Here is a 10786-nt window from a genome sequence, read left to right as displayed (position 1 = left end):
AACGTGCTGACATCAGGAAAGTTTCCAACCGATTCTCGTGCAGTTGACCGGCGTTGCCTGGTGAAACGTTGTTGTGATGCCACGTCTAAGGACGAGAAATGCGTACCATCACGTTTCCGACTTTCGGATTTTAGCCTATCGTTATTGCGGTTTATCCTATCGCAACACTGCTGCTCGCGTTGGTCGAGATCCAATGACTGTTAGCAGAATATGGAATCGGTGGGTTCAGGAGGGTAATACCGAACGCCGTGCTGGATCCCAACGGCCTCGTATCACTAGCAGTCGAGATGACAGGCATCTTATCCGCATGGCTGTAACGGATCGTACACCCACGTCTCGATCCCTGAGTCAACAGATGGAGACGTTTGCAAGACAACAACCATCTACACGAACAGTTCCACGACGTTTGCAGCAGCATGGACTATCAGCTCGGAGACTGTGGCTGCGGTTACCCTTGACGCTGCATCACAGACAGGAGCGCCTGTGATGGTGTATTCATCGACGAACCTGGGTGCACGAATGGCAAAACGTCATTTTTTCGGACGAATCCAGGTTCTGTTTACAGCATCATGATGGTCGCATCCGTGTTTGGCGACATCGAGGTGAACGCACATTGGAAGCGTGTATTCGTCAGCGCCATACTGGCGTATCACCCGGCGTGATGGTATGGGGTGCCATTGGTTACACGACTCGGTCACCTGTTGTCCGCATTGACGGCACTTTGAACAGTGGACGTTACATTTCAGATGTGTTACGACCCGTGGCTCTACCCTTCATTCGATCCATGCGAAACCCTACATTTCAGGAGGATAATGCACGACCGCATGTTGCAGGTCCTGTACGGGCCTTTCTGCATACAGAAAATGTTCGACTGCTGCCCTGGCCAGCACATTCTCCAGATCTCTCACCAACTGAAAACGTCTGGTCAATGGTGGCCGAGCAACTGGCTCGTCACAATACGCCAGTCGCTACTCTTGATGACGTGTGGTATCGTGTTGAAGCTGCATGCGCAGCTGTACCTGTACACGCCATCCAAGCTCTGTTTGACTCAATGCCCAGGCGTATCAAGGCCGTTATTACCGCCATAGGTGTTGTTCTGAGTATTGATTTCTCAGGATCTATTCACGCAAATTGCGTGAAAATGTCAGTTCTAGTATAATATATTTGTCCAATGAATACCCAAAAATGGTTCAAATGGCTCTGAGCACTATGGGACTCAACTGCTGAGGTCATTAGTCCCCTAGAACTTAGAACTAGTTAAACCTAACTAACCTAAGGACATCACAAACATCCATGCCCGAGGCAGGATTCGACCCTGCGACCGTAGCGGTCTTGCGGTTCCAGACTGCAGCACGTTTAACCGCATGGCCACTTCGGCCGGCAATGAATACCCGTTTATCATCTGTATTTCTTGTTGGTGTAGCAATTTTAATGGCCAGTAGTGTAGTATACCTACAGGCATGACTGCCTTGATAACTTTTAGTGTGGGTGCACAACAGGGTCCGATAGTCTTGCTGGAATACTGGTCTCACTGCAAGCGAGTAGGTGAGTGGGCGCTGGACGCTACTAGCGTGGGATGAGTTGAGAATTTCGGTCGCACAGGAATCGTGTCCGGATGACCGAGGCGCCTAGGGCAGCCATCCCGCTGAGCGGGAGATATCGGTTCGAGTCGCGGTCCGGCACAAACTTTTAACTTTCACCACCGAATTATTTCCATAGTCGGTTCCGGCTGGTGTCGGTCTGTCCTTCGATGTTCAGTACCAGCTCAACTTGAGAAGGTTTTCAGGAAAACCAATAATTCTGCTTGCTAATACCGGTGGGCAATCCTCAAGGGACAAACTTTGAAACCAGTCCTGTTCTTTCAGCTTTGAACTGATAATTAATTTACATCTTAATAAATGTAATTATACCTTCTTATACCTGAATTAAACTAACAACATTTTAAATGACTTCATTTTCAAACATTACTTTATGAACGTCGCAAAGCAAAAATGAAGTTAGTTAATGTCATTAGACTGAAAAAACTATAACCTCGGAACTTTAGGTAAAGGAATTCAAACAAACGCAATTTAAGCAAGTACAATTTCAAAGTTACGTGTTTCTACTGTCTTACTTTAATAAACCACAACAATATTGCACTGAATGTTGGAAGTTTTCCTTTCCATAAATTATGATTATAAGAAGTGGTTTACGCAAAATCAGCGGTAGTTACTTGAAGTAAGAAAGATAGTAACATTGGTTATATTTAACTGTCAATATACTGAAACAAAAGTATCTTTCATCACGCTTCATGTTAACCCTTCTCTGCTTTTCTGTACTACACAGGGTGATTCACGAAGGTATGCAAATATATTAATACGTTATTCTACAAGTAAAACTAAAGAAAAAAGTACTTATAAACATTGGTCCCCAAAGGTTTAGTTACGCACTTACGTCTAATAAAAGATTTTGCCTCAAATTTAGCAACTGTGTTACTATGAAGCCTTCGCAAAACTGTACGAGGTTACAGAAAAGCACGATTTCCATTTATTTTGTTGTTATTGATTTGGTGAATCTAATAAAACATGTCCCAGATGTGTATCTGCAGTAGTTTTCCATAACATCTAGAGAAGTATTTTCGTAAAAATTTTAATTTATTAACTACTTGGCCCACCTTTTTTTTTTTAATTCTAGACAATTGCACAAAGTTTTCAACACATGCTGTAGAGAATTTAATTTGGGAAAAATGATGGTAGTAACGTTGATTGAAACTGTGTGAATGTATCAGATAATATGCTTTTATTAACACCATAGCACACGTGAATTCATGTTAAATCGAAAAAAAACGAAGCTCAGTGTTAAGGAAGTTGTATAGAGTAGACACAGTTTCACAACACATTCACAATAAATGTTAAAAAATGTCTGCAACGAGTTTTATGCATTCACCTGCACGTGTATGAACAGACTTTGTTGCTCATTTCAATTTTACAGGGTTGTTCTTAACTTCGTCTATTGCATTCATAATGCTAGCAAGTAATGCCTCACATGTATTGACTTTGTCCCCGTAAACTATGTCTTTCATCCATCCCCATAGACAAAAAATCAGTAGGTGCTATATCGGGCGATCTGGGCGGACACAGACGTGTAGCACCACGACCAATCCATTTCTGGTGCATGTGTTCATTTAAATGTGTAGTAACGGCTTTGGTGAAATGTGGAATCGTGGAGTCCTGTTGAAAAAACATTTCCAATCGCGTAGCAAGGGGAACATCTTCGATTAAGCGGAGCATTTCTTCTTGAGGGAATTGTAAATACGTCTCGCCAGTGGCCCAATAAAGTGTGTGTTGATTATACCACACCACACATTTATGCTAAACCGCTGCTGGAAATTGCGTTGCACTGTTTCGTGTGGGTTTGCTTCAGATCATACGTGCTCGTTATGTAAATTGTTTATACCATCTCGAGTAAACCGTACCTCATCAGTAAATAAAATGTATTTGTGTAACTGGCGATTAGTATTTAACCAATTCCACAACTCCAAGGGAAGGGCAGAATCTCCCGGGTGTAAATGACGCACTTTTTGTTTATGGTAAGGATACAGATTATTGTACTTCATTGTACGCCATAACTTAGATTCCGAAATGCCTAATCGTTGAGACATACGTCGTGTACTGGCACCCGGGCTACGTTGAACAGCATCCATAATATCCTCATCATCGTCTTCTCATATCGAGCGCTCGTATCGATTATGAACGCTAGGCAGAGAACCTGTTTCCCGTAACATTCGAAATACTCCACTAATGGTTCGTGGATTCGCAATCCTCCGAGTTGGATAACGTACGCGATGAAACTTCCTGGCAGATTAAAACTGTGTGCCGGACCGAGACTCGAACTCGGGACCTTTGCCTTTCGCTGGCAAGTGCTCTACCAACTGAGCTACCCAAGCACGACTCACGCTCCGTCCCCACGGCTTTATTTCCGCCAGTACGACGTCTCCTACCTTCCAAACTTTACAGAGCGTAGTTCACGGCGCTTAAGTAGCCAGACAGCATTCGTCCAGTATTTGAGAATGAGGGCAGTTAGCATTATCAAAGTTTACATATAATTTTAAGTGTTTGCTAGATTTTTCGTCGTTCCCCCTCCCCCACCTCCCACACGTTCAAAATGATAAAAGGTAAAAAAGTTATAACTTACATTTTAGCTATTCATGTGGTAAAACTTCAGCATGAGGAATGACGTTTTAATCTACTACTAACTGCATCCGCAAAAATATTCTCAGACATTATCCACATATACAGGGTGTTACAAAAAGGTGCGGCCAAACTTTCAGGAGACATTCCCCACACACAAATAAAGAAAAGATGTTATGTGGACATGTGTCCGAAAACGCTTAATTTCCATGTTAGAGCTCATTTTAGTTTCATCATTGTGTACTCTACTTCCTCGATTCACCGCCAGTTGGCCCAATTGAAGGAAGGTAATGTTGACTTCGGTGCTTCTGCTGACATGCGACTCATTGCTCTACAGTACTAGCATCAAGCACATCAGTACGTAGCATCAACAGGTTAGTGTTCATCACGAACGTGGTTTTGCAGTCACTGCAATGTTTACAAATGCGGAGTTGGCAGATGCCCATTTGATGTATGGATTAGCACGGGGCAATAGCCGTGGCGCGGTACGTTTGCATCGAGACAGATTTCCAGAACGAAGGTGTCCCGACAGGAAGAAGTTCGAAGCAATTGATCGGCGTCTTAGGGAGCACGGAACATTCCAGCCTATGACTCGAGACTGGGGAAGACCTAGAACGACGAGGACACCTGCAATGGACGAGGCAATTCTTCTTGCAGTTGACGATAACCCTAATGTCAGCGTCAGAAAAGTTGCTGCTGTACAAGGTAACGTTGACCACGTCACTGTATGGAGAGTGCTACGGGAGAACCAGTTGTTTCCGTACTGTGTACAGCGTGTCCAGGCACTATCAGCAGCTGATTGGCCTCCACGGGTACGCTTCTGTGAATGGCTCATCCAACAATGTGTTAATCCTCATTTCAGTGCAAATGTTCTCTTTACGGATGAGGCTTCATTCCAACGTGATCAAATTGTTAATTTTCACAATCAACATGTGTGGGCTGACAAGAATCCGCACGCAATTGTGCAATCACACAGATTTTCTGTGAACGTTTGGGCAGGTATTGTTGGTGATGTCTTGATTGGGCCCCATGTTCTTCCACCTACGCTCAATGGAGCACGTTATCATGATTTCATACGGGATACTCTACCTGTGCTGCTAGAACATGTGCCTTTACAAGTACGATACAACATCTGGTTCATGCGCGATGGAGCTCCTGCACATTTCAGTCGAAGTGTTCGTACGCTTCTCAACAAGAGATTCAGCGATCGATGGATTGGTAGAGGCGGACCAATTCCATGGCCTCCACGCTCCTGACCTCAACCCTCTTGACTTTCATTTATGGGGGCATTTGAAAGCTCTTGTCTACGCAACCCCGGTACCAAATGTAGAGACTCTTCGTGCTCGTATTATGGACGGCTGTGATACAATACACCACTCTCCAAGGCTGCATCAGCGCATCAGGGATTCCATGCGACGGAGGGTAGATGCATGTATCCTCGCTAACGGAGGACATTTTGAACATTTCCTGTAACAAAGTGTTGAAGTCACGCTGGTACGTTCTGTTGCTGTGTGTTTCCATTCCACGATTAATGTGATTTGAAGAGAAGTAATGAAATGAGCTCTAACATGGAAAGTAAGCGTTAGCGGACACGTGTCCACATAACATATTTTCTTTCTTTGTGTGTGAGGAATGTTTCCTGAAAGTTTGGCCGTAACTTTTTGTAACACCCTGTATATTTATATGTACTTGCAATATTATATCCTTACACGTCACATAGTTCAGGAAAATCACTAGAGAAACAGGTGAAATGTGTGTTCAAAATATGTGGAAAATGTCAAATATATGAGAAATATATGTGACATGTGCGTACGCGGACACAGACGCGGGTAAAATGCTGCCTATGGAAGGTTTGATCAGTTTCGAAGTGTAAGATGTCGGCTTAGCCGAAGAAAACAGTTTTTGACCAATGTACATTGCTGGTAATAACTTACGGCTGTGAGACATGGATATTAAATGAATTCATTGTTAGAGAACCGATAGTAATACAAAGAGGAATGGAAAGATCAATGTTGGGCTACACAAAGAAAGGGTGGAAAGAAAGAAATTGATATCAGATGGACAACAAAGGTCAGTAACATAATGGGAAGAGTGAAAACCTTGAAATGGCAGTGGGCTGCTTACGTTACTCGAAGAAATAAGAGGGCGAGTCAAATGAAAACCTTAAATTTGTAATAACAAATCGAAATTTTGCGCTCTTATACTGTAAGTTGATAAGCGCACTACAAACAGCGTGCAGAATGGCCTGTAGGTGACAGCATAGTGCAGATGCATACATACCGTCACAGTATCAGTATAAAGATGGCCGTCCCACTTGCGACTTGCACCAGGGAAGAACAGCGTTCTGTTATTCGGTTTTTGCGTAGTGAAGGTGTGAAACCTATTGAAATTCATCGACGAATGAAGGTTCAGTACGGTGATGCATGTTTGTCATAGCAGCAAGTGTACGAATAGAGTAGGAAGTTTGCAAATGGTGTGACTTCAGTGGAAGACGCTCCTCGTCCAGCTCAGGCACAACGAGTTGTGACGTCACAGAACATTGCAGCAATTGAGGCCACAGTGAAGGAAAACCGGCGAATGACACTGAATGACATTACAGCAATTTTACAGATTAGTCATGGGTCAGCACACCACACTGTGCATGATGCGCTCCAGTTTCACCAAGTGTCTGGAAGAAGGGTACCACGACAGCTGACTCCTGAAATGAGAGAACGACGTGTTGATGCTTGTGAAGAACTTCTTCGGCGCTTTGACCGAGAAGGTGATGGCTTCCTTGCAAGAGTCGTTACTGGGGACGAAACCTGGGTTCACTTCCACCAACCGGAAACGAAGAGAGCGGGCAAGGAATGGCGCCATTCCTCATCACCAAAACCAAAGAAGTTTCGAACAGAACCATCAGCAGGGAAGGTTATGCTGACTCTCTTTTCGGACGAAAAAGGCGTCATTTTGGAACATTACATGCCTAGAGGGACCACTGTCACTAGTGCAGCATATAACAGATCTCCTAAAAAGTCATCTGCGGCCTGCAATCAAATCAAAGCGACGTGGACTGCCGTCAGCAGGTGTCCTTTTGCAACATGACAATGCAAGGCCCCACACTGCCCGTGCAACAGTTGCAACAATCACAGACCTGCATTTTGAGTGTCTTCCTCGTCCACCATACTCACCAGACCTTGCCCAAAGTGATTTCCATATGTATGGACCACTTAAAGACGCAATGGAAAGAAGTTCCGTTCTGATAAAGAGGCACGCCACGCGTTGCATGAGTGGTTGCGCGGACTACCAAAAGAACTTTTTTCTAAAGCAATTTATGCACTTTGTAAGCGGTGGAGGACTTGCATTGAGTGTGGGGGAGATTATGTTGAAAAGTGACACAGCTTTGTACCACTTCTGCACAATAAATAATATTTTAAAAAATATTTAAGGTTTTCATTTGAGTCACCCTCGTAGTGCAGGCGGTCAAAACAAGTACTAGATTGGAGCCCCGCTTACCAAAAAATACCAGGGAGAAGACCATTGGACTAATGGCACGTAGACGTAAAAAGACAGCAGGACTGACTTGACAACTAGAATTCAGGATTGCATAAATGGAAGAAAGTACTGCGAATCTATGTTGTATGCCGACTCAAAGAGCCCACATCACCAGGTGATCGAACTGGCTGACGATGACGATGATATTGAGAGAGAGAGAGAGAGAGAAACAGAGAGAGACCATGTATGTGGGTGTGCTTGAGAGAGAGAGAGAGAGAGAGAGAGAGGAAAAAACAATAATGATTCATATTTGGTGAACATTAATAAAACCGACAACTGCAAGGACAGATTCCTGTCTGGTCCAAAGGTTCCAATATCTCTAAGCACTATGGGACTTAACTACTGAGGTCGTCAGTCCCCTAGACTTAGAACTTCTGAAACCTAACTAACCTAAGGACATCACACACATCCATGCTTGAGGCGGGATTCGAACCTGCGACCGTAAGAGGCGCACGGTTCCAGACTGAAGCGCCTAGAACCGCTCGGCCACAGCGGCCGCCTTCCTGACTGGAAAGGAAGGAGAAAAGGTCCTATGAGCATGAGTCCGGAAATAGACAGTGCGCGTACAACGACAACAAATCGTCCCTGCATACAGTACACAATTTTATCGCATCCTCGTCACAACAATGCCGGGATGGTTCCTCTGAAAGGGCACGGCCGACTTCCTTCCCCATCCTACCCTAATTCGAGCTTGTGCTCCGTCTCTAACGACCTCGTTGTCGACGGACGTTAAACACCAATATCCTCCTCCTCCTTCTCGTCACAACAGATGTCCAAAGTGCCCTCCATGGTGTGCAACGCACGCGTTCACGCGTCGCATCATGGACTGCTGCACCCTTTCTCACGTTCCGGATTCACTCCGAATTGCGTCACTGGCGTTGTGAATACACTGTTGAAGGGTCTGCACATCACACACTCGTGCAGCATACCTAACGCTTTTCAGATGTCCCCAGAAGTAAAAATCCGAGGGTTTAAGTCCGACGATCTAGTAAACATTGCTACAGGGACTCCAAGTCGTATCCAGTGTCTAGGGAGGATGTTGAGGTGTCGACGAACTGTAATGCGGGTGTTGGGTAGTGCTCCGTCATGCAGAAACCACATCACCAATCGTATCGCCAAAGGCATATTCTCAAGCAGCTTGTAATGGTTATTTATTTACGTGACCATTACGCCACCCCAACCCCAGTTCTCGATACCAGTAATACGTACTACTTTTCTGCGAAGTAACAGACATATTTTTGTGACAATATTCACATTTGGTTTTATTAATGTATAGGTACTCCGATGTATCAATATATTACGGTGATATGGTTCTTGTGTGTATTCATTTCTGTGAGACTGTAACCGTTTTGGCGCGAATGCGCACAGAGCAGTCTTTGTTTCACTTTGCAGATGTTAAGTTGTTATTTCGCTTTGTAAAAGAACAGTCAAGTCTAGTGTTTGGTTAAAGTGGAAATTAAATATATGAAGATTGATACAAAACTGTTTTCGTGATGATGTGACAATTAAGAAGAAGTATATGTGAATTTGCAAGAAGTTTAATAAAAATGTGGACCGTTAACACCAAGTCAAAAATTATTTCTACCATACCATTGTTCTGATCTGGGATTGTTTGATCATTAAGAATTTCCTGAAAAACGCATTTATTAGGTCTTCAAATATTTCTAAAATACAGATCTGGACCTTCTACCAGTCAAAGTGGAATCACCCTAGAATCAACAAGATGAGCCATAACAACTTGGAGGAAATCTACGTGGGAATCCATTCAAGATAAGTGCCAAAATTAATGACTTTTTTACAGTGACTTCGTTATTTCCGTTCTGACGATACCATCCACAGTCAATACCTTTGTTGTTGCCCGCTAAAGCGAACATATGCTGCGTGAGCAACATTATTAATCTGATTTCTAACCTACTTTGCAAGTGGTGGTATTGTTAGAAGCTCTAGCAGAGTATTCCACAGGAAGTCCGGGTACGATCCTCCGTCGAGACGTTGTGGAATAAGGGACCGATGGCCCTTGTAGTCTGGTCCCTTCAACCCCACAAACCAACTTTGTGGAATAATAACCAATCCAAGTATGTGGTCACTAAGAATCCCTGCCCACACGTTGATGCTGAAGCGACGCTGATGAGAAGTCTCAGCCATTCCCCCGACGATTGTCTGTAGGCAAAGATGACAATTATGCAGATTGATGAAACTTCGTGGGAGATTAAAACTGTGTGCCGGACCGAGACTCGAACTCGGGAGTTCATATCAGCGCACACTCCGATGCAGAGTGAAAATGTCATTCTGGATTCAGATTGATGATGCCAGTTCTGGTAAAGGTTGCTTCTTTGGTAGAGAGGACCCATGACAGAAATCCCGTAATTGCGCAAAAACTATCGACAAAATCCTTCGTGTGGAGGGAAATCCGCTGCTGATAATCCTGCCACTCGTTGCAGGTGACAGGGATAGAAGTGGCTGTCATGCAGGATACACATAATTGAGTAGGTTAGAAGCATAACTCACATGCTCCAAAAACATAAATTTTCACAAATGACTAAAAACGTAACCAGAATGAGATTTTCTCTCTGCAGCGGAGTGTGCGCTGATATGAAACTTCCTGGCAGATTAAAACTGTGTGCCCGACCGAGACTCTAACACGGGACCTTTGCCCTTCGCGGGCAGGTGCTCTACCATCTGAGCTACCGAAGCACGACTCACGCCCGCCACTCACAGCTTTACTTCTGCCAGTATCTCGTCTCCTACCTTCCAAACTTTACAGAAGCTCTCATGCGAATCTTGCAGAGGTACTGGCAGAAGTAAAGTTGTGAGTAGGGGGCGTGAGTCGTGCTTCGGTAGCTCAGATGGATATGCCGGCACGGTAGCTCAGCGTGTTCGGAGAGAGAGTCACGTATCCTCTGTAATAAAAAAACTGAGTTAATCGATCATCAACGAACTTAATCGGATGTCTTACGACGTCCGCCCCGAGCAGATACAACGAACAAACGCGAACAAAATGAGAATTAAAAAAAAAAAAAAAAAAAAAAAAAAGATGGTAGAGCACTTGCCCGCGAAAGGCAAAGGTCCCGAGTTCGAGTCTCGGC

Source organism: Schistocerca nitens, chromosome 10 (assembly GCF_023898315.1).
Source record: "Schistocerca nitens isolate TAMUIC-IGC-003100 chromosome 10, iqSchNite1.1, whole genome shotgun sequence".
In the NCBI taxonomy this organism is placed as follows: Eukaryota; Metazoa; Arthropoda; class Insecta; order Orthoptera; family Acrididae; genus Schistocerca; species Schistocerca nitens.
This window is presented reverse-complemented; position numbering follows the sequence as displayed.